Source organism: Amphiura filiformis, chromosome 15 (assembly GCF_039555335.1).
Source record: "Amphiura filiformis chromosome 15, Afil_fr2py, whole genome shotgun sequence".
NCBI lineage: Eukaryota > Metazoa > Echinodermata > Ophiuroidea > Amphilepidida > Amphiuridae > Amphiura > Amphiura filiformis.
Window position 1 is genome coordinate 21,137,739 of NC_092642.1, and position 26,073 is coordinate 21,163,811.

General features: G+C 38.7%; 1 long non-coding RNA gene and 1 pseudogene across 1 annotated transcript; one reads left to right on the plus strand and one right to left on the minus strand.

Moving 5' to 3' along the window:
• Positions 1–3,909: 3,909 nt before the first annotated feature.
• LOC140172159 (uncharacterized) lies at positions 3,910–5,614 on the minus strand. The gene is made up of 2 exons (XR_011861682.1): positions 5,566–5,614; positions 3,910–4,480 (listed from the first exon to the last, which is right to left on the minus strand). It is a non-coding gene; the product is annotated as an uncharacterized lncRNA (long non-coding RNA).
• Positions 5,615–20,671: 15,057 nt separating this feature from the next.
• Positions 20,672–24,717, plus strand: LOC140170790 (arylsulfatase I pseudogene; annotated as a pseudogene).
• Positions 24,718–26,073: the final 1,356 nt, after the last annotated feature.

Consider the following 26,073-nt stretch of genomic DNA (forward strand, 5'->3'; position numbering starts at 1 on the left):
ACTGGTCAGGGTTTATCATTTTGAAACCCATACTCCCCTCTGTATTATGGCTTTACCTATATCTTCCACAGCTGGAGTGAGTATTTCAAATGAAGTTACCCAATGGTTTATTCTATTCAAAACTCATACTCCCTCTTTGAAAGACTTTAGCTAAATCTTCCACAGGGATGGTGTGGATTTTAAATGGAATGGCCCAAAAGTTACTAATCCAAGATAAAAGTATACATTTTTGGAAAGGAAATTATCTAAATATAAATACAAATTTGGGGTGAAAAGAACAATTTTGAAGAAAATAAGAAAAAACCTCATGATTTTGCCTAAAATTGTTTGGAACACACTATAGGAAGGAAAAATCCAAAATTTGGATTTTGTGTTTTTTTTGTAACCTAGACTCGCGCTTAGGCCTTATTTTGAATTATTGACCAAATAAGACGAAAATTCAAAAATAAGACTAATATCCAAATCATGAAAACCGTTCCATGAATGGAGTGTCTAATTACAAAAAACACCCATGAAATCCAAATTTGGGTACAGTGTGTTCCAAATAATTTAAGGCAAAACAATGTGCTTTTTGAAGTTTCTTCAAAAAAATACTTTTTGCATAACAAAAATATATACTTGCATTAAATTTTGTTTAATTTAAAGTTACAGCACTTTTAATTAATGCATTTCTGAGAATACACAGTCCCTTAATATGACACTTTGAATAAAACTTACTTTTAATCATATATGGCAGATTTATCCAAGATTCTCACTCTGACTTGATGCTCATTCATTTGAAACAAAAAATGTTGGGGAGGGGGCTCAAATTAAATTTTAACAGGGGTGTGCTGATGGCAATCTGAAACCCCTACCCATCTTAAGGGATTTTTTTACCTAAAACTGCTGATTTGACAATTTTTTAAAATCAGGTCATATTGTAACATTTGCTGAGGAGAACAACCTCATGTTTTTCAAAACTTAACACACAATGTTCACAATACTCTCCATACAAAGCGTCATGGGACCGACACCAGTCACATTTGAAGGAGTGGCTCACATTGGCGGCTTATGTGCTGGTATTATACAGTGATTTTCTTTTTATTGCATCATTTGCTCAGGCCAAATTTAAAAGAGGACATATCTGACAGTGAAAACTAACATTTTGTGGAAAAGAAGTTAAATTCTATCTCTAATGGAAATGTTATAATGTTGCAATGTGGGTAGCTGTAAGGGCTATCTAGAAACACATTACATTTAACTTTTGCTAATTTCAATCTGCATAATTTTCAATTATGACTAATTTTTTGGACAAGTCAAAATTAGCTCTAATTAATTATGCAGATTGAAATTTGCAAAACTTTTAAAGAAGTTCCTTACTGTTACCTAGCAAATTAAATTAATATACAGGGTGTTCCAGAAAAAGATTACAAGGTGAATGAATTTTGACATAAGCTGACAAATAAGCATCCAAATCCAAAACATAAAAAACAGCATGTAGCCCCTCTTATTCTGCATCTTACACACTTGAATCGGTTGACTGATTGCAAAGATATGAGCGATTACATAACATACATCTCAATTCATTTCATTAAGTTTGAAAGAAAGATCATTCAACACAATGCACACTAATGCTTATCAATTGACTTTGTGTTTTGTTTGGTGAAATTCTTTTATTCTTCTTACACAATCTGTGTTTTGCTAAACATGTAATAAACTTTTGTTAAAATGTGAAAATACTATGTGATATTAAAGCTTGAATCTAAAATGGTGCTTGGTACTAGTAAATATATTTTTTCGTTAATATTAATATAATTATTGCATAAAGAATTATTGTATAAAGAATTCCAGCTGACAAAAAAGTTTTCTCACACAATAATTAATGTTTTGGAATTTTCCAAGAAATGGCTATGTAAAATGTAAATCTTTTAAAATTTGAACATAATGTTGCATGGTATCAAAATTACACGTAAAGATGTACAAGCACTTGATCATTGTCATTCTTGGCTCACATGTTCTTTGGAAAGTTGCAATATAACATATTGCACAACACAAAGAATTAAAGCTGGAAAGCTTACAAAAATCAAAGTTTTCTTGCACAAAATGTTGCTTCAAATATTGCCATGAATGCAAAGTTTTAACTTAAAAAATTAAAACATTAAACATAATATAGCACAGTATAAAATTAGAAGCTCTAAGCTTAATCATGTATTTCTTGGGTTTTGAAAGTTTAACATATTATAAAGAATTAAATCTGTTAATTGTATAGCTATCCAATTTCTGCAATCCATGTTAAGTTTCTTACAATTCAGGCACTGTGTATCAAAGTAAAGGCAGATCAAATGTTATATTCACTCACGTTTTCACCTTCAGTGCAAGCATGAGTAACATAATACCATCGTATAAAATAGATCAGAGGACTGAATTGAATGAGATACACAAACTTTACGAAGGGGTGAGCAAGTGTGACAAAAGTGCCTGTTAATCAAACTTGGAATGAGTTGTTGATGTGTGCATTGTGTGATCAATCACTCATTTCTTTGCATCCAGCCAACCGCATTAAAATAAAATTTGTGTATAATGTGCACAATGAGCTACCCACTGCTTTTAAAATATTTTGATGATATTGTCTATTTCTGGAGATGTTTTCTGGGACACCCTGTACTGTGAGAATATAATTATAATAATTTGCATCCCTTTCAGTGTTTGACTTTGCTAATTCCAGCCTAATTGGAGTTAGCTGAAAGTTATGAAAGTTCCATGTCTGAATTTCATTGCTGTGTTAATGAAAATTGATCAAGAAACCTTTACATTCAAACCAATTTTTTTACCCAAATTATTTTTGGCAACAACAAAAACATTCTTCAGTAAAAATTTATTTTAAAAAAACTAGATATACGCTGGCGAAATTACGTAATTAATCGGATTAACTACCATAGCAATAGGTGCAAACAATTTTGAATATACCGCTGCACTACAAGCAGGTTGCACTCATCACCTGTCGTCAATCATATAGTAGATTGAATACAATACCGCTCTTTTCAAAGAGACTAATCTTACAGGTGCAAGTGATTAGCATTTCTTTGACATCTATGGTTCAATGCAGAGGTACCGCATGAACGTAGTAGTGCAGCGCGATATAATCAAAAATTGTTTGTACCTATTGCTATGGTAGTTAATCCGATTATTACGTAACCGCCAGCGTATAGATATCTAGGACCATTTACTTTTTAAAATTTTGATCAACTTCACCAAAAAAAAATGAAAAAAGAAAAAAAAATCAGGCTTTTTTTCATGTTTTTTTTTTTCGCAAAAAAATTGAGCATTTTTCAACCAGTTTTGGTAAAAATTTCTCAAAGTTGGTCAAAATTTAAAAAATGAATAAAAAATAGGTTTTAAAATTAATTTTGTAAAGAATTTATTTGGTACAATGCACATGAAAATTTGGGTAAAATTGTTTTTAATTTTCTCCATAACTGAGCATTTTTGCCCAAATTTGACCTCGCATATGAATTCATCAAGTCTTTGTCATTTTAAAAGACCAAAAATTTAGCAGTTATGAGGCCCATAATTCCCGAGGGTTAAGACCAACCTTAAGAATTATTTTTTTTACTGTTATGTGACTATATGGTAATACCAGTTATATTCACCAGATAGCCAGCTCACATAAAAATCATCACTTCAAATCACAGATGTTCCAATATCTGTGTTCAAATACAATGTTAACAGCTCTCCTAGCAATCATGCTGGAGAATGATTTGATCACTCGCCTAGCATCATACTAGAGAGTGAGTAACCACTCCCCTTTAAAATCTAGACGACAAAGCCTGTCACAAGGATCCATGATTGGCCCTGTTACATGTATGTCATTCACCATAATATTATACACTTGTCAATCAAGAAACCTCTCTATATGTTACGGTGATGACATTCAGTTATACAGATATTTTAATGTATCTTATCCAAACTCCATGAAAACAGCCTCATCTAGCATCACTGAATAAAACACTGGATGACCATAAAATCTCTGGAAGCTAAATGATGAGGAGATAGAGTTTTCTATTGGCGCATCAAATTATCATACAGATAGCTTATCTCCTGCTATGCTAACAGTTGGCGATGATTCCATCAATCCAGCTCTGCAATCCAGTATGCAACCTCTGTGTTATATTTGATACACAGATGACAGTGGCTGCACATATCATATACATTGTATCCCTGTAATCTATTATAAATTAGCAACTACATAAAATATCAATTGGTTTCAAGGACCATGGCATCTACTATCTGGTGGTTTGTGCCTTGATCTTGTCCCAAATGGACTATGGCAATGGATTGTTATTAAGTTCCAATAATGACATCCAAAGACTTCAGGGCAGTTCTTATTTGCTGCATTCTTGATTCTCTATACTCTCTTGTTCTTTGTGTTGTTGCCTGTTAAAAGGCTGCTTCAATCTGCAAACTATTGAAGGAATCCTTACTCCTTAGACAGTGCTAGTGCCTGCAGAAAAGTTATTAATGAGAATAACATGAATATTAATAATAATTAACACAACATTTTCAGACCTTCCTTTTATTTAAGAAATAAAGGGTAATGCATTATCCTTTACACCCAAATAATGTGTCCTCACCCATTATTTAGACGTTTTTACTGCCAAGGACACATTATTTGCGTGTAAAGGATAATGCTGCACCCTTTATTTCTATTCTATTACCAGAAAATAGTGCGATTTAAAGAAAATATCATTTTTTGCACAAATATTTTCAGTTGTTTACTTCAAGGTGGAGCGTGTATCGCGGAAATATTGCACAGCGTAATGCTGGGCGTAGCGTGTGTTACGGCGCTTGACCCATTATTGCAGAATAATGGGCTCTCATGTGACGTGTTTTAACAAATCACAGTGCGCGATTTTGAATAATGGGTCGTAAGAGTAATAGGATTATAAATAAGTCACAGAATTTTTAAAAATTATATACGGTAGATATTTAAGGTGGCAAACTTAACTATGGTGTTGTGCACAGAATTGCTTTAAAATTATCGTACAGGATGTGATTTTTCAAAACAGCTTCTTGACTTATGCAAATTCACAAAATCCCATTTAAACACTTTTCTTTGCTGATTTAAGTTAAATGAACATAATGGATTTGACATAGCTAGCTATTGTATCTGTAAGGTGTAGTATTTGAGTTAGCTATCTGAAAATACATATAGACAAAATGCCACCTAAAATGGTCAATATGTTCTATGTACGTCTTTCATAAGGCGAGTTAGATGGTAGCATGAACTAGCAGCATTTGCATTCGAATATTGAGACAAGTAAAGCTGACACACATGAGGAATGGTATTGGTTTTATTAAGGAAATCCCAATGATTGATATAAGTAGTGTCATTTCCACCCCATTTGCATGATGTTTTTTGGGAGGGTTAAAATGGCAAAACTATTGCTTAGATATATTAAAAATAAATCAAGAAATATCAAGAAATAATTGCAAATTTTCATTTATGAAACTTGCAAATCTAAGCTAAACTTATTTAACATTCGGCGAAAATTCTGCCCAAAACATATAGTGTAAACCTTAACTCACCTCTAGGAAGATCAATTGCAAAACATCAGATGCCCTGACACCCGAACTCAGCCAATGGCTTCACATGTTCATTTACTTCATGAAGTTTGCACCATTCTTTAAAATATAAAACACAAAAAACATAAATGTTACATGTGGGTAAAATATAGAAGATTAAAATTGTGCTTTACAAGATACCCATGAACACCGCAACTTTGTCACAGGTGGGATAGGATAGTAAAGATGATTTGATTTAAACAATACAACATTCCCTTGTATACCACAACTTTGTCACGGGTGGGAAGGGACACCTAAATCATAATTTTAATTGTGCTATACAACATTCCTTGTATACCACAACTTTGTCACAGGAGGGACAGGACACTAGAAATAATTTACATTATAGCACAATAGATAGTGTCCTGTTCCACCCATGATAAAGTTGTAGTATACATGGGAGTGTTGTATAGCTCAATGGAAATCATCTATAGTACTCTGTTCCACCCATGATAAAGTTGTAGTATACATGGGTGTGTTGTATAGCTCAATGGAAATCATCTACAGTACTCTGTTCCACCCATGATAAAGTTGTAGTATACATGGGAGTGTTGTATAGCTCAATGGAAATCATCTATAGTACTCTGTTCCACCCATGATAAAGTTGTAGTATACATGGGAGTGTTGTATAGCTCAATGGAAATCATCAATAGTACTCTGTTCCACCCATGATAAAGTTGTAGTATACATGGGAGTGTTGTATAGCTCAATGGAAATCATCTACAGTACTCTGTTCCACCCATGATAAAGTTGTAGTATACATGGGAGTGTTGTATAGCTCAATGGAAATCATCTATAGTACTCTGTTCCACCCATGATAAAGTTGTAGTATACATGGGAGTGTTGAATAGCTCAATGGAAATCATCTTTGTGCTCTGTTCCACCCATGATAAAGTTGTAGTATACATGGGAGTGTTGTATAGCTCAATGGAAATCATCTACAGTACTCTGTTCCACCCATGATAAAGTTGTAGTATACATGGGAGTGTTGTATAGCTCAATGGAAATCATCTACAGTACTCTGTTCCACCCATGATAAAGTTGTAGTATACATGGGAGTGTTGTATAGCTCAATGGAAATCATCTTTGTACTCTGTTCCACCCATGATAAAGTTGTAGTATACATGGGAGTGTTGTATAGCTCAATGGAAATCATCTTTGTGCTCTGTTCCACCCATGATAAAGTTGTAGTATACATGGGAGTGTTGTATAGCTCAATGGAAATCATCTACAGTACTCTGTTCCACCCATGATAAAGTTGTAGTATACATGGGAGTGTTGTATAGCTCAATGGAAATCATCTTTGTACTCTGTTCCACCCATGATAAAGTTGTAGTATACATGGGAGTGTTGAATAGCTCAATGGAAATCATCTTTGTGCTCTGTTCCACCCATGATAAAGTTGTAGTATACATGGGAGTGTTGTATAGCTCAATGGAAATCATCTATAGTACTCTGTTCCACCCATGATAAAGTTGTAGTATACATGGGAGTGTTGTATAGCTCAATGGAAATCATCTACAGTACTCTGTTCCACCCATGATAAAGTTGTAGTATACATGGGAGTGTTGTATAGCTCAATGGAAATCATCTACAGTACTCTGTTCCACCCATGATAAAGTTGTAGTATACATGGGAGTGTTGTATAGCTCAATGGAAATCATCTATAGTACTCTGTTCCACCCATGATAAAGTTGTAGTATACATGGGAGTGTTGTATAGCTCAATGGAAATCATCTTTGTACTCTGTTCCACCCATGATAAAGTTGTAGTATACATGGGAGTGTTGTATAGCTCAATGGAAATCATCTTTGTGCTCTGTTCCACCCATGATAAAGTTGTAGTATACATGGGAGTGTTGTATAGCTCAATGGAAATCATCTACAGTACTCTGTTCCACCCATGATAAAGTTGTAGTATACATGGGAGTGTTGTATAGCTCAATGGAAATCATCTTTGTACTCTGTTCCACCCATGATAAAGTTGTAGTATACATGGGAGTGTTGTATAGCTCAATGGAAATCATCTTTGTGCTCTGTTCCACCCATGATAAAGTTGTAGTATACATGGGAGTGTTGTATAGCTCAATGGAAATCATCTTTGTACTCTGTTCCACCCATGATACAGTTGTAGTATACATGGGAGTGTTGTATAGCTCAATGGAAATCATCTTTGTACTCTGTTCCACCCATGATAAAGTTGTAGTATACATGGGAGTGTTGAATAGCTCAATGGAAATCATCTTTGTGCTCTGTTCCACCCATGATAAAGTTGTAGTATACATGGGAGTGTTGTATAGCTCAATGGAAATCATCTATAGTACTCTGTTCCACCCATGATAAAGTTGTAGTATACATGGGAGTGTTGTATAGCTCAATGGAAATCATCTTTGTACTCTGTTCCACCCATGATAAAGTTGTAGTATACATGGGAGTGTTGTATAGCTCAATGGAAATCATCTTTGTGCTCTGTTCCACCCATGATAAAGTTGTAGTATACATGGGAGTGTTGTATAGCTCAATGGAAATCATCTTTGTACTCTGTTCCACCCATGATAAAGTTGTAGTATACATGGGAGTGTTGTATAGCTCAATGGAAATCATCTTTGTACTCTGTTCCACCCATGATAAAGTTGTAGTATACATGGGAGTGTTGTATAGCTCAATGGAAATCATCTTTGTGCTCTGTTCCACCCATGATAAAGTTGTAGTATACATGGGAGTGTTGTATAGCTCAATGGAAATCATCTTTGTACTCTGTTCCACCCATGATACAGTTGTAGTATACATGGGAGTGTTGTATAGCTCAATGGAAATCATCTTTGTACTCTGTTCCACCCATGATAAAGTTGTAGTATACATGGGAGTGTTGAATAGCTCAATGGAAATCATCTTTGTGCTCTGTTCCACCCATGATAAAGTTGTAGTATACATGGGAGTGTTGTATAGCTCAATGGAAATCATCTATAGTACTCTGTTCCACCCATGATAAAGTTGTAGTATACATGGGGGTGTTGTATAGCTCAATGGAAATCATCTTTGTACTCTGTTCCACCCATGATAAAGTTGTAGTATACATGGGAGTGTTGTATAGCTCAATGGAAATCATCTTTGTGCTCTGTTCCACCCATGATAAAGTTGTAGTATACATGGGAGTGTTGTATAGCTCAATGGAAATCATCTTTGTACTCTGTTCCACCCATGATAAAGTTGTAGTATACATGGGAGTGTTGTATAGCTCAATGGAAATCATCTTTGTACTCTGTTCCACCCATGATAAAGTTGTAGTATACATGGGAGTGTTGAATAGCTCAATGGAAATCATCTTTGTGCTCTGTTCCACCCATGATAAAGTTGTAGTATACATGGGAGTGTTGTATAGCTCAATGGAAATCATCTTTGTGCTCTGTTCCACCCATGATAAAGTTGTAGTATACATGGGAGTGTTGTATAGCTCAATGGAAATCATCTTTGTACTCTGTTCCACCCATGATAAAGTTGTAGTATACATGGGAGTGTTGTATAGCTCAATGGAAATCATCTTTGTGCTCTGTTCCACCCATGATAAAGTTGTATTATACATGGGAGTGTTGTATAGCTCAATGGAAATCATCTATAGTACTCTGTTCCACCCATGATAAAGTTGTAGTATACATGGGAGTGTTGTATAGCTCAATGGAAATCATCTTTGTACTCTGTTCCACCCATGATAAAGTTGTAGTATACATGGGAGTGTTGTATAGCTCAATGGAAATCATCTTTGTGCTCTGTTCCACCCATGATAAAGTTGTAGTATACATGGGAGTGTTGTATAGCTCAATGGAAATCATCTACAGTACTCTGTTCCACCCATGATAAAGTTGTAGTATACATGGGAGTGTTGTATAGCTCAATGGAAATCATATTTGTGCTCTGTTCCACCCATGATAAAGTTGTAGTATACATGGGAGGGTTGTATGATAAAGTTGTAGTATACATGGGAGGGTTGTATGATAAAGTTGTAGTATACATGGGAGTGTTGTATAGCTCAATGGAAATCATCTTTGTGCTCTGTTCCATCCATGATAAAGTTGTAGTATACATGGGAGTGTTGTATAGCTGAATGGAAATCATCTATAGTACACTGTTCCACCCATGATAAAGTTGTAGTATACATGGGAGTGTTGTATAGCTCAATGGAAATCATCTTTGTGCTCTGTTCCACCCATGATAAAGTTGTAGTATACATGGGAGTGTTGTATAGCTCAATGGAAATCATCTTTGTGCTCTGTTCCACCTGTGATAAAGTTGCAGCCTAGTATACATGGGAATGTTGTATAGCACAGTGGAAATCATCAATAGTACTCTGTTCCACCTGTAATAAAGTTGTAGTATACATGGGAGTGTTGTCTAACACAATGGAAATCATCTATAGTGTTCAATTCCACCGGTGATAAAGTTGTAGTATACATGGGAGTGTTGTATATCAATGGAAATCATCTATAATGCTCCGTTCCACCTGTGACAAAGTTGTAGTATACATGGGAGTGTTGTATAGCACAATGGAAATCATCTATAGTGCTCTGTTCCACCTGTGATAAAGTTGTAGTATACATGGGAGTGTTGTATTGCACAATGGAAATCATCTACATGTATAGTACTCTGTTCCACCTGTGATAAAAGTTGTAGTATACATGGGAATGTTGTATAGCACAATGGAAATCATCTATAGTGATAATATTGTTGTACACATGAGAGTGTGGTATACACATGTAGCACAATGGGAATCATGAACTTCAATGTCCTGTTTCACTTGTGAGCATGATAAAGTTGTGGCATACACTAGAGTGTTTATTCTAGTCTTTTGTTGCCTACTGAAAAGTTGAACGAAGATAATTTCTGTTTTCTGTTTCGGGAGTTATGTTAATTTCTGACATGAAAACGTGACATGAGAGAGTTGATGCTAATACAGACAAGAGAAGTGTCTAAATTTTATGGTCGTAAATTAGCGATAAATTGTGCGGCTTCACTTGACTTGCGTAGGGTGTATAGGTACTTCCGCCTAGGCGGGAGTGGCTCATGAAAAAAGCCCAGCATAGAAATATACACTAATCAGTGTTGCCACGAATTACGTATACTTGTTCGTGCAATCGCGAAAAAATAGGTCATTTGATTATGTAGAGATGAAGCGGGAATTCTTTTCGTCCAAAATACACCTTAAAACTTGTGTGTCCGAGATAGTAACTCAGGGACCGACTGTAACTCGGGCCCGACTTAGTAACTCGGGGCCGAGATAGTAACTCAGGGCCCGACTTAGTAACCCGGGGCCTCAACTCGGGACCCGAGATAGTAACTCAGGGTCCAAGATAGTAACTTCGGGCCCCGACTTAGTAACTCGATATCTGAGTTAGTAACTTCGGGCCCGGATTTAGTATCTTGGGTCCAAGATAGGCCCGAGATAGTATCTCAGACTTAGTAACTCTGGGTCCAAGATAGTACTCTGGGTCCGAGATAGTAACTTGGGGCCTCGACTTAGTAACTCAGGGTCTAAGACAGTAACTTCGGGGCCTCGACTTAGTAACTCGGTGCCTCGACTTAGTAACTCGGTGCCTCGACTTAGTAACTCGGGGCCCGAGATAGTAACTTCGGGGCCCCGACTTATTAACTCGGGGTCAGAGATAGTAACTTGGGGCCTCGACTTAATAACTTGGGGTCTGAAACAGTAACACGGACCGCGAGATAGTAACTCGGGTCTGAGATAGTAATTCAGGGCCCGACCTAGTAACTTCGGGTCCGAGATAGTAATTGGGGCCTTGACTTAGTAACTCGGGGTCCGAGATAGTAACTTGGGGCCTCAACTTAGTAACTTGGTATCCGAGATAGTAACACGGACCCTATATAGTAACTCGGGGTCCGAGATAGTAATTCGGGCCCCGGACTTTATAACTCAGGGTCCGGGATAGTAACTCGGGGTCAGAGATAGTAAGTCGGGGCCTCGACTTAGTAACTTGGGGTCTGAGATAGTAACACTGACCCGAGATAGTAACTCGGGGTCCGAGATAGTAACTTGGGGCCTCGACTTAATAACTCGGGGTCTGAAACAGTAACCCGGCCCCCGCGCTAGTAACTCGGGGTCTGAGATAGTAATTCAGGGCCCGACTTAGTAACTCGGGTGCGAGGTAGTAACTTCGGGTCCGAGATAGTAATTCGGGGCCTCGACTTAGTAACTTGGGGTCTGAGATAGTAACTCGACCCGACTTAGTAACTTCGGGTCTGAGATAGTAACTTCGGGGCCTCGACTTAGTAACTTCGGGTCCGTGATAGTAACTCGGGGCCTCGACTTAGTAACTCGGGTCTGAGATAGTAACACGCACCCAGAGATTGTAACTCGGGGTCTGAGATAGTAACTCGGGGCCCCGACTTAGTAATTAGGGGTTAGAGATAGTAACTCGGGGCCTCAACTTAGTAACTTGGGGTCTGAGATAGTAACACAGACCCCAAGATAGTAACCCGGGGTCCGAGATAGTAACTCAGGCCTCGACTTAGTAACTCGGGTCTGAAATAATAACACGGACCCTGATATTGTAACTTGGGGTCCAAGATAGTAACTCGGGGCCCGACGTAGTAACTGGGGTCAGAGATAGTAACTTCGGGCCTCGACTTAGTACCTCGGGGTCCAAGATAGTAACTTGGGGCCTCAACTTAGTAACTTGGTATCTGAGATAGTAACACAGACCCAAGATAGGAACTCGGGGTCCGAGATAGTAACTTGGGGCTTGGGGCCCGAGATACTAATTGGGGGTCCTGAATTACTATCTCAGACCCCGAGTTACTATCTCGGGGCTGTGTTACTGTTTCAGACCCCGAGTTATTAAGTCGAGGCCCCAAGTTACTATCTCGACCCCGAAAGTTAATAAGTCGGGCCCGAAGTTACTATCTCGACCCCGAAGTTAAGTCAGGGCCCGAAGTTACTATCTCAGACCCCGAGTTACTATCTCGGGATCAGTGTTACTATCTCAGACCCAAGTTACTAAGTTGAGGCCCCATGTTACTATCTCGGACCCCGAGTTACTAAGTCGAGGCCCTGAGTTACTATCTCTGACCGCCAGTTACTACGCCGGGGCCCTGAGTTACTATCTTGGACCCCGAAGTTACAATCTCCGGGTCCGTGTTATTATCTCAGACCCGAGTTACTAAGTCGACGCCCGAAGTTACTATCTCGGACCCGGTTACTATCTCGGGTGCGTGTTACTATCTCAGACCCGAGTTAATAAGTCGGGCCCCCCGACTTACTATCTCGGACCCTGAGTTACTATCCCGGACCCCGAGTTATAAAGTCGGGGCCTGGATTACTATCTCGGACCCCGAGTTACTATCTTGGGGTCCGTGTTACTATTTCAGATACCAAGTTACTAAGTTGAGGCCCCAAGTTACTATCTCAGACCCGAGTTACTAAGTCGAGGTCCGTGTTACTATCTCAGACCCGAAAGTTACTAAGTCGAGGCCCGAGTTACAATCTTGGACCCCGAGTTAATAAGACGAGGCCCGAGTTACTATCTCGACCCCGAGTTAATAAGTCGGGCCCGAGTTACTATCTCGGACCCGAGTTAATAAGTCAGGGCCCGGTTACCCCCCGAGTTACTATCTCGGGGTCAGTGTTACTATCTCAGACCCGAGTTACTAAGTCGAAGCCCCAAGTTACTATCTCGGACCCCGAGTTACTAAGTCGAGGCCCCGAGTTACTATCTCTGACCGCCAGTTACTACGTCGGGGCCCCGAGTTACCATCTTGGACCCCGAGTTACAATCTCCGGGTCCGTGTTATTATCTCAGACCCGAAGTTACTTAAGTCGACGCCTCGAGTTACTATCTCGGACCCGGGTTACTATCTCGGGGTCCGTGTTACTATCTCAGACCCTGTTACTAAGTTGAGGCCCCGAGTTACTATCTCTAACCCCCAATTACTAAGTCGGGGCCCCGAGTTACTATCTCGGACCCCTAGTTACAATCTCGGGGCGCGTGTTACTATCTCAGACCCGAGTTAATAAGTCGAGGCCCGAGTTACTATCTCGACCCCGAGTTACTAAGTCGAGGCCCGGTTTACTATCTCAGACCCGAGTTACTAAGTCGGGGCCAGAGTTACTATTTCGGACCCCGAGTTACTAAGTTGGGGCCCTAAGTTACTAAGTTGGGGCCCCCAAGTTAGTAACTCAGACCCGAGTTACTATCTCGTTGTCCGTGTTACTATCTCAGACCCCGAGTTACTAAGTTGAAGCCCGAGTTACTATCTCGGTACCGAGTTACTAAGTTGGGGCCCCAAGTTACTAAGTTGGGCCCCCGAGTTACTATCTCGGACCCCGAGTTACTATCTCGTTGTCCGTGTTACTATCTCAGACCCCGAGTTACTAAGTTGAGGCCCCGAGTTACTATCTCGGACCCCGAGTTATTATATCTCTGACCCCAAGATATTAAGTCGGAACCTGAGTTACTATCTAAGGGCCCGTGTTATTAAGTCGGGGCCCGAGTTACTATATCAGACCCTGAATTAGTATCTCGGGACCTTGAGCTACTATCTCGATCCCAAAGTAGTATCTCGGGGCCCCGATACTATCTCGGACTCGAAGTTACTAAGTCGGGCCCCGACTTACTATCTCGGACCCTGAGTTACTATCCCGGACCCCGAGTTATAAAGTCGGGGGCCTGGATTACTATCTCGGACCCGAGTTACTATCTTGGGGACCGTGTTACTATTTCAGATACCAAGTTACTAAGTTGAGGCCCCAAGTTACTATCTCAGACCCGAGTTACTAAGTCGAGGTCCGTGTTACTATCTCAGACCCGAGTTACTAAGTCGAGGCCCGAGTTACAATCTTGGACCCCGAGTTAATAAGACGAGGCCCCGAGTTACTATCTCGGACCCCGAGTTACTAAGTCGAGGCCCCAAGTTACTATCTCAGACCCAGAGTTACTAAGTCGGGCCGAGTTACTTAAAGTCGAGTTACTATCTCGGGGTCCAAGTTACTGTTTCAGACCCCGAGTTACTAAGTAATTAAGGGCCCAGGGTGTAGACATCACCCTGGGTGTAGACATAATTATTGCACAGTCCCTATAGTATTGTGTTGTCATGGATACATGGTAGTTGATAAATTACTCGATCAAATCATTTGGATAACGGGTACTACACCCTGCCCAATTTTGTGCCTATTTTTACATTTTTCTCAAAAATTATAGAGCATTGGTGACAAGTAAGATATGTATATTATAGGGGCAAGGACTACAACTGCTACACTGGAAATTTTATTTCAGCACAGACAGCAGTTGTGGAGTTACAGTCAAAAATTAGGGAAAACCAATATTTGATCAATAAATCAATAACTACTTGCCTTGAGTTGCTGAATTTTCAGTGCAGTAGTTATAGTCCTTGTCTCTATAATATACATATCTAGGCCCTATATCTTACTTGTCACCAATGCACTATGATTTTTGAGAAAAACACAAAAATAAGCAAAAAAAAAAAAATTGGCTAGGGGTGTAGTACCCTTAAACATAATAGATCCCACACAATTTAAAACCAACATAACCCAACATCTACAAGAAATCTATAGACTAAAATTTGCATGCATGCGCATATCAACCTAACCGTTTTACTCCTCTAGGACTGTTGGGCAGTATCAAGATCAAGATGATGTGCAAATTCCAAGTTAGACTTCATCATGTTCTTGCTGTCATTGACATATTTGTAGAGACGACTAGAGTCCCCGCTATATGTCGAATGTATGGACTAGGGTAGCCCGAAACATCATGGCCCTGTTCCTTCCTCACTAGGGCCATGAATGCCCTACGTCGTAAAAAACGGGCACCGTGAACTCACGTCATGCGGTGATGACGTCACACTGACGGCATCTATTTATAGAAAGAATTCAAAACATTTTCCATCCTCAAATGTGCTCAAAATTTACTGAACATGCACCAAATATGTTTTGTTTAAGTCTCATCTTCACGTGAGGAATGGTAGGAAGTGGTATTTATGAGAAAACGTGGTATTTTATGTGTACCCTGGACCAGATATGCTCAGGAGTCTCAGACCTTCGTGACGGAGAAGGACAGTGGAAATCAGGGGTAGGCCTACAGCATTAAGGCCCAAAAGTCTGGGGTTGTTTTCCTGTGTTTTTCACTCCAGAGCTTGCAGAAAATCCAAATACATGGGGTGAAAATTAAATCTTGGGGGTGAAAAATATTTTGCAGTGTAGTCAGGGGTAGGAGTACGGTCCAAAAGTAGCTAGAGGGTCAGTTTTCACCCCCGAGCTTGCACATATTCCCAATAGAGGGTGAAAAATTTATATTTTTTAAATTTAGGGTGTCATTCCCCCCCGCTACCCCTGTGGAAATCGTAGTGACGGACGTGTGAGTACCTCGGGCTAGGACTAGGGAGCCAATTGTCAAAAGCCGTAACTCACACATATTATACGATACACCTATCGAATGTGTGTCATCGGTCCAGTCATCGGCCTTGTAGGAACCCATGGATTAGGTCCATGTACACATACGATGGGTGTACCCCGCTAGAGTCCCGGACTAGAGTTTTAAATTATACTATGTAGTATGTACAGTACTCGGAGAACGTGGTTGTGTATATTTTTTTTTTTTACGTCGCTATTTATAGAAAGGATAAATCAACTTGAGAAAATATTGTGACTTGCTCAAGTTGTTATACTCGCGTACATACTCACACTGTACAGAGTTGTACAGTATGTACAGTGCAGAAACTATCACAGCTTTTGGTATTAATATTGGTAAGCTTACACTACCATAATTCATTGCAACTGGTAAGAAACTGGACGAACTGTACACTTACTGTTGTTTAAAATGCTTGAATTCGAAATTACTGGTTAGAAACTGGAACAAAAGTACACTTTTCTATAATACTGTGGTTTAAAATTCAACCGCCGTGTGTGTGTTAATTAATTTCACTGTGGTGACGAGCTGGATCTATTAATAACATCATTCACGATCTGTACGAGTCGATTATTAAAAAAATGTATGACGCGGATGACGTAGAGTTCATTAATATTCATATATACTACTACGATTTCATCATGAGAGGGGTCTGGCACACGACACCGGTATCAGAAGATTTTCGTCTGATATCAAAATCGTGCATAGCAATTCACGTGTATCGATCCCGTGTATTCATTTTAGTGTCCCTTCTGCACCAAATAATTATTAGCCAGGCGGTGTCGGTGTGCGAGGTACCTGATCTAAGTATACAAAAGAAATGTTTAAATTTCGCAGTGCAATATTCACGAGCAGAGAAGTCGAACAAAACAGTCTACATTTGAAAGCATTGATTTAGTTTGAAAGCATTGGCTTGAGACTACGAAATAGCCTACGCTGATTTCACTGTGAAAATATATAGACCATCGAAATATTTGCATTCGACATTACAAAAGGGTCCACTACTGTAATTGTATAGGTGCTATAAACAAAATCGATTCATGTCCTTAATCCCATGTACCAGAATCGATGGAAGGCCATTATATGACCTCTAATAACCTAATGACTTTTACTGAAGCAATTTTTACTGCAAAAAGTAGAAGATAGAGGGGAGAAGAGATTGGGGTGTGTGTGTGTGTGTGGGTGGGGGTGTGTGTGGGGGGGGGTTGGAGGGCAAAGGGGATATGGGCCGGGAGAGAGAGAAACATATGAGAGAGAGCATTGGAAGTGAAAGAGAAGGGGAGGAGAGCTCGAGATGAAGATATCGAATGTAGGGGAGGAGGAGGGGAAAAGGGTAATTTAGGAAAGAGGTATGGGTTGTGCTTCCAGGGGATAATAAACTAATTCATAATCAAATCATCTCCATGCATCGTTTATGTTTCATACAAACAAACAAATTCCCCCACCCCACCCCATCCTTCAGTATACTCGCATGTATATGATTTCTAGGCCTAGAACTCGTGAGTGTAATATGCCACCTACCTTCGACAGAGAGCATCAACTGTCGTCCGCGGGATAGATTTCCGATATCAATCATGATAATAATTATGTTAGGCTATTGTATACTTCTGGTTATATCCTATACTGTGTCCTCCCAGCATAATAGTGTTATGATTGCAGATCAGATCAGCTCTACTTTTTAATCCCTTGATTTTTGGTTTCTGAACAAAAGAGAAACCAAAACTATATATTTGAAATGAGGGAATGTTAGTGCCTCTGGCCCTAGTAGAAGTAAAAACGGATACTATGGCCAGAGTTCTAGGGCTACTGTAGCTCGAGATACTCTAGCTAAAATACAGGTTTACATTTACTATCTTACATTATCTTGCTGTATTTCAGCTAGAGCTCCAAACGACAAGCTTCCGGGTTTTTGGAGAACAATACTGTTACGTAAGATGAAGAAGAAACCCGCCTCGGAGCCCGCCCTACTCATTATTTCATTGTACTTATTGCAATTTGCCTCCACACATTACGTAATCAACACAAAGCTTTTGTGAGGATTACTGAGTGGATAAGAAATTGACAGTGGAGGATACGAAGGACACGCCGATTGTTAGTTGTCAATCATGAATTGACGCAACGTATTAATATTTTATTGCATGGCATTCCGCAAACACCAAGACAAATTATGCCGTATTTTTCCAAAGATCATCTCATATGAAGTAAGCTGAATGCGATCTGTACTTTTGTAACATTCCGATCGCTTTTGATCACCTATTATCGGCGAATTTGCTTGAAAACACGTGAGTTCATGTTGTGTAAACATAATTAGCATAGACACAAATGAAATTACGATGCAATACAATGCAATTTGAATGCGCAGCAGATCTATAGAAATAACGTTGCCCGGTTTTATGCAGAATTAGACCCTGTCTGGGCTACTGTCAACGTAAATGGTTGAAGTCCATGATGCACACCGTCGACGTCCTATACGATAAATATAAATTTAATACTCCGTTGGTGAGCGACGGGCGAGTGGTAGTGAGCGACAGGCGAGTGGTATTTCACTGAACGCAAGAAAAGGAGTTCTATCTGATTGGCTAGCAATCGATCGCTTAGGTCGCTCAGTAGTCAACTACAAACTCATGCATTCAATTCGATTGAAATCGATTATTCTATTATTGACGAAGATAAAGAGCGTGATAGTGTGTCAATAATGTACATTGTATTGCACCTGGTTTTACCAGCATTCCTTTATAAAATAATTTTCTCAAAGAGTTAAATATTATCAAAATTTTACTCAGGATTTCAAATGTTTTACATCAAAATTGCAGTTAAACATATCCACAGCAAAATACCGGTCCTCACTAATTAGTACATTTAATTTCCAGTTAGTACATTTAAACGAAACCTGTGATTTACGTGACAACAAATAAAATTTTCTTACAATAGAAATATCATATGGGATACTGATATAGTAGGCCGCAACCGCCACAACGTGGAGCTGCTACGCGTAGCTGACTTTATGTTCCGTGGAGCCAAATTGACCAATCATGTTAGAGTTTTTCATTACTCGGAGGTAAAACTGACCAATCAAGTACGACTTACTCATTACGTGAAGCGAATTTAGTCATTAAGAATTTGCCAGACGAGCTTCACGTAGTTGCAAGATATCCTCGGTCACGATAGTTATGATTCAAAAAGTAATTTATGAAAAGTACGAACCGACTTATTATTAAGATGGACATGCACTCACAAGAAACTCATACAGTATTGTACACAACTATATAGCTAGGCAGAGTGGTGGTAAACCATGCACACAATTCTGCGATCTGCAGTGTATCGCCGGGAGCTGATTTGTACATCTTGCGCGGCGTGGCCTGCGGAATTCGACCTTCAGCAAACCAGTTCGGATTTACTTTATATACTAGTAGTAGGCCATACATACTGTAGTTACGGTACTGCCCGTTTTCCTATATACACAATACTCAGTGCGCTCACCATTGACGCGTGACCTAGTGTATGTTAGAAGTATTATGCCATTGCCTATATGACGTCACTGTGTAAAAAATAACCAGTCAATATTTAAAGTATTCTCTGAAATTCTAGAAAATATAGTTTTGTAACATTTCCTAAATTTTTAGCTAATTTAGGTGTTTGGAAATATTGGTACTAGGAAGGATATGTAAACGACAGATAACACCAAAAAATATGAACAAATTATTTCTAAACCGTGTTAAGTCTGCAAACCATTATGCTTCTCATTTTCAAGAACGCTGGTTAACAATAAGCAGACTATTGTCTCATTTCGTAAACAAAAGCCCAGACAGTATTGTTACCTTGCGTTCGCTTTATAATCATTCACCCAACTGAAACTATAATACCAGCTCATTGTTCATTGCACAGGTAAAACAGACACAAGTGCAGTGTGTATTTAACCAGAGAAGATCTGATGTAACATAGTTGAGCTGTTTTCATTGAGTGTTATCTTGGTTTAATAGCTTTTAATGGGGTTTAAGTCCTTCAAAGGTCGTGGTGAATTCTACTGTAGACATGACTGCATCATGATTATTTTAAAGTCAACAACATTCAACAATATGATCACCGTGATAGTATGACAGTATCAGTACCGTGGGTGTCAGTGATCCTGGCCTGACACAGTAGACAAACAAACAAACACGCCACACACATGGCACATGCATGCAAGGTAACATTGACTATACACTAATCAAACAATGGTATTGATCCTGTACAACTGTTGGTGGTTTATTTACATTCGATTCATTTAAAATCCACATAGTAAACATTAATTTTGGCAAGAGTTTTCTCTCTGGAACGATGATGCATCAACTGGCTCCGCGTAATGAAAAGATCTAACATGATTGGTCAATTTAGCTCCGCGAAGCGAAAAGTAAGCTACGCGTAGCAGCTCCACGTTGTGGCGGTTACGGCCAGCCATATACTGATCATGCGAAAATCGTAAAACATAGAATAGAAACAGTGTGGCCGGCTCTCAAAATCTCAAATTGTATGCATAGCCTGAGTCGCACGGCCTATCTCGAACAAAATCACCATGCGTAGTTGTTGAAAAACGTGAGGATTTATCGTACTACCACGGCAATTTTTAACACGAAGATATAGGGATGATGACGGTGTGTGATGTCAATTGTATATTTGAGACTTGGCATTCTTACTGCTATACTTTCGACCGTATATATTATCCTGAAATCAACCCATTTCGCTGATATCGATACCAATTATAAACATGATTTGATAAGAAAGCAACCTCCGCATATTGTATTTATTCTTGCTGACGATTTGGGCTACAATGACGTAGGCTATAATGGCAAACTACATGGATCAGCTATACGAACACCCAATATTGATGAACTAGCCTCTCAAGGAGTCATATTGGATAACTACTACGTGGATCCTGTGTGTACGCCAACAAGAGCAGGACTTATGACTGGACGATATCCGGTATTTAAAAATGTGTCCCGTTCCTGCTAAAACGAGATAAATGAGAGTGTCACAAAAATTGGCACAAGAAACGTTTTGGAATTGACTTTTTAGAGCGGCAATCTGGCATCATACTATAAAAGATTGGCGAATCGTGCCATAGTCAAACGTATGCCAAAACAACAAGTAAAATTCAAGTTGGATATGTTACGGATTTGTTGGAACGGGCCACATATGTTGCTATTGTATAAAAGTGGGATACACCGGGTCAATATTTTAGGATATGCGCGTGTGTAGCTTTAGGGTTAAAGTTTATTTGATGCAGTTTGTTCTCCTGAGCATGCTGAGTGATTTGTAACCAAATTTGTTGAAACTGCTATGAAGGAAATGAGATTATGGCGGCCATGTTGGCTTTGGCATGTTTGACGTTAACTTGAGCTACAGAACCGGGCCACCGTCGATCCATTAAACAATAATATGTCACGTTTTGCCCTTGTTTTAGTTGTCGTAATAACTCATTCAATCATTACAGATGTATACTGTAGCAAAGAAGTCTTCGAGCATGATACCTGTCAAATGTCAATGCCTCAGGCATTAGTCACTTTCCGACTAATAGGTCACTTTCTGGACAGCTGGGATAGACAAGATATCTGATGTAACTTATGATGACAAACTGGTAAACTGGTCATCTCAGAGAAAAGGAAAAAGTTCTTTGTGAACTAAAGCTGTCGAGAGGTTCGTCATCATCATAAACGCTTCTCGTCAGCCGTTTTACATAGCGTCATCAACAAAGTTTCTCAAGTAGATCTCTCTCTCTCTCTCGAAAGTTCGGTCGTTTTCTTTATAGTTAAAGGCCCATTCAGTGATTTGCTCTTTCGGAGGATCGTAAAAATCATCAAAATTCAGATTTTGGTACATTTATCATTGTCATAGATTTTACACGAATCTGTAATTTAGATACTGACAGTATCTTAATTAGCTACATGTATCTAAATTAGCTACATGTATTTGAATGGGGCTTCAACTTGGTCAGTACAGCTGTTTTCTTCATTTTTTGCCAAATTTGTCATTTCAAAAATACCAAATGACAATTTGAATGACTTATCCTTCACTTTTAAGGGCTGGGGTATGAACGTTTGGACAGTATTTATTTTGGGACATCAGAACACATCAGACATATCGAATTGCATTCTGAATACGAAGAATGTCATTCTGATATCAAATAATTTTGATTTTTTGAAATTCGCAATTTAATACACATTTTATAGCAAATCATTAAAAATTGATATTTTTGATATTTAACAGTACTTGAAGTAAACTTTATACATCTGATGATTTATACTTAAAAGTGTATGTAGGTGGGATGAAAAGCCGACGATCAATTGAAAATTTTGACCTTTCGTATTGAAGATATGGATTTTTTCCCCAAAACACCAAAAAAAATTAGGTCTTTTGGGAAAAAAAATCCATATCTTCAATATGAAAGGTAAAAATTTTCAATTGACCATCGGCTTTTCCTCCCTGCTACATACACTTTAAGAATATATCATTAGATTTATATAATTTACTTCGAGGACTGTTATATATCAAAATTTGAAAAATATCAAATTTTATAATTTGTCATAAAGTTTGTATTATATTGTGATTTTCAAAAATGAAAATTATTTGATATCAGAAAGACATGCTTCGTATTCAGAATGCAATTCGATAGGTCCGAGGTGCTCTCATGTCCCACAAAAATACTGTCGAAACGCAATAAACGCTCATTTTAGATCCCTTAAGCAATTTATAAATAATTCTTGTTACACTTGCGCTGGGATCACTGAATGGGTCTTTAAGTCTTCTTTGATTTTTGACTTTGACTCTTTTTGAATCGTTGATATGCACGTAGTGTTTGGTTTCCCTCTTGGTCGTTTTACGTGTCGTTCGTATTCTTGAAGAGCTTGCTTTGCTGGGGTATCAACAGGTAGTATCAGGAGTTGTCCTTACCAAAAATTGAGTAACCGGACAAACATCAAATGTAATTATAAGCACAAGCTACCGTCGTTTTATTAAACTGTCAGATTTTGCCACAAAGGCGCAAAAGTACACACCTATAAAGCCTTGATTTTTGCAGCTATTGTTAGTATATTGATAGTGCAGTCGTGTGTAAAAATTATAATTTAAAAAAAATGAAAGCGTCCTCCTCAGCAAATGTTAATATCTTGCTGTAAACAATTGTACAAATTTTTAAATAATTACAATCACATATGCCTAGATCATGAAGTAGGGCGATTTTCTTACATTATTATGCAATTTGTAATCAGATACGATATGGATTACAACACCACGTGATTACACCAGCACAGCCATCTTGTCTTCCATCAGATGAGGTCACGTTAGCAGAGGAATTACAAGACGTTGGTTACTCTGCACACGCAGTTGGCAAGTGGCATTTGGGGTTTTATAAAGAGGAATGTTTACCAACCAATCGAGGATTTGAAACATTCTTTGGTATGTGATATAAAAAGTATGCAATTGTAATTTCTTTTTTACATAAGAAAAAAAAGATCCTGGCAGGAATGTTATATATGCAGCGGAATCCATAACATGTTGGCTAACAGAAAAACTTTACGTGGTTTCTTTACTAACGTCATGGCCCGAACTAGTAAAGAACCATCGGGCTCAAACGCTATGATGGAAGGGCAGACGGGGTGTCAAAGGTTTCGAAACTTCAAATACTACTTGTATTTTATACCTTGCCTCTGTCATGTATTTCCTTCGTATTATTGGTAGCAAGTCCCAATTTTGACATTGCTATTGCAAAATGTCATTCATATCAAATTAGTAGACTTACTTTGAAAAAACATATCACTGGTTCCTGATGGGAAATACCCGTCCGCCATTTCATAAACCGGATCGTTTTGTCCTGATGTATTGGGGCGCGCTATGCTCTCACTGAGCAGGCAAAGTTCGTAAAACTAACAACGCCGTTATTTGCCAACCTTAATTAACATGATCAAGGGGTCAAACATGAATTATTCATAACGGATCGATAACTGGCCTCATTTTCTAGCTAGCAAACCAGCGTGAATTTAGTGTCACCCCCTTGTTATGCCACCCGCAACAACGGTGATATGTGCTCGCTAAATAAAAAGAAATTGAGGATTTTACTGTACCCGTGAGTGACTGCATGCAATTGAACATCTTTACAGGAACCTATATTTCCTCAGCGGATCATTTTAATTATATGAGAAAATGGAGTTTTCCTAATGAAACAGTATCAGGACTTGATCTTCATTTAGTTTAAAATTACTATACTTCTAGTGTCTTCCGCAACAACCGTGATATGTGCTGGCTCAATAAAAAGAAACTAAAGTATATATCGTTGACTACATGTATTTAACATAATTGTATTATTTACAGGTACCTACTCTTCCTCAGCGGATCATTTTACTTACTTGACAAATGTGAGTTTTCCTAATAATGAAACAGGATCAGGACTTGACCTTCATAATCACACCAGAATGAGTTTGGATCCAGCATGGGATGGTATTGGTCACTACTCAACGGAACTATTGACAAGAGAAGCTCAAGATGTGATACGACGACATGCTAAATCTAAAAAAAAAAAATGCGATTATTATTTGCGCAATGGACTTCAAACCACGAAAACTGTGTATTCAACCTCTTCAAATATAAAACGTAACAGAAGTATTATTCATCGCCTAAGCAATATACAGCATGACATTGACAATGGTCAATGATAAGGAACATGATATTGATAATGGTCAATGATAATGAACACGATATTGACATTCTTAGGGAGTGTTCAGAAATACTTTGGTGGGGGGGCTGGTAAAAGGGAGGGGGCCAAAAAGTTTTGGACCTTAAAAGAGGGGGGGGCCAAAAGTTTTAGGTGGTAGGAAAGGGGGGGGGACAAAAAGTTTTCTTCTTCCAAACCCAAAATTTTTGCGCGCTTCGCGCGCATTGAGACCCTCTATATCACTTTTAACATAGCCTAGTTGGGGTTTTCAGTGCTTTTGTTTGAAAAAATGATGGCACTTAGTGTACACATATCTATTAATTAACATTAAAGATGATCAGCAACATGCAACGTCTGGGTTGGTCTAAGAAATACTCGCACTTTTATCATAGAATTTTATATCTCTTCAAAGTAGGCTACAAATATGAATATGTACCAATCTGATCAAAATACAACTAAATCAAGAAAATATTGCAAATAAATTGGTATCACGGTCTTTGGGGGGCCAAAAACTGATACCTGTGTACATTTGCGTGACCAAATTAATCTCATACTTGACCATTAGCTTTTTGCATAAATTAGTTCCAATTTTAACAATATTTGACCATTCAAGCTTCAATATGGCCAAATGTTTGGCGCGGTTTGCGCGCATTCGTACTATCATAATAGCCATGGATCCAAATTATGCTGATGTGCCTATGAACCTCCAAATAAATCCTCGATTTCATTTATCCCTGTAAAATCAGATAACCCCCTGATTTGGGACAAATCTAAATTTAAAAAATGAACATTTCCTTGTGCTTGTATTTCATGTGCAATTGTCCCACCGAGAATGTTTCACACATTTGCCTCCCTCAATGACATGTGACCCAGATACCACACCACTGGAAACAACACTATTAAGTATGTTTGTTATACGATAATGGGGGGGGGGGGGTCAAAACAGTTTTGTCTGTCAAAAGAGGGGGGTCAAAAAAGTTAAGCGGTCCATCGAGGGGGGGGTCAAAAAGTTTTTGAGGGAAAAATTTGAGTTAGACCAGCCCCCTACCAAAGTATTAATGAACACTCCCTTAGTCAGTGGGAGTGGTCTAGTTCTTAGACACATAATCTGATTGATTGCACAATCGCATGATTTCGGGTGCCGTCAATCAGGCTGTAGACAACCCCACGTCATCATGAGTCTTGATAACGCGTAACACGCTTGTAGAGGTGCGCACATATGTATCGCGTTTATGCGTAGGCTAGTGCGGAATACTCGCACGCGAAAGCAGTACGCGTAAGAGAATACATGAAGGGGCGCAACACTAAAAGGCGTCCCATAGGATAACGTGTGATTTCGGCCTACTTCAAGCGCCAT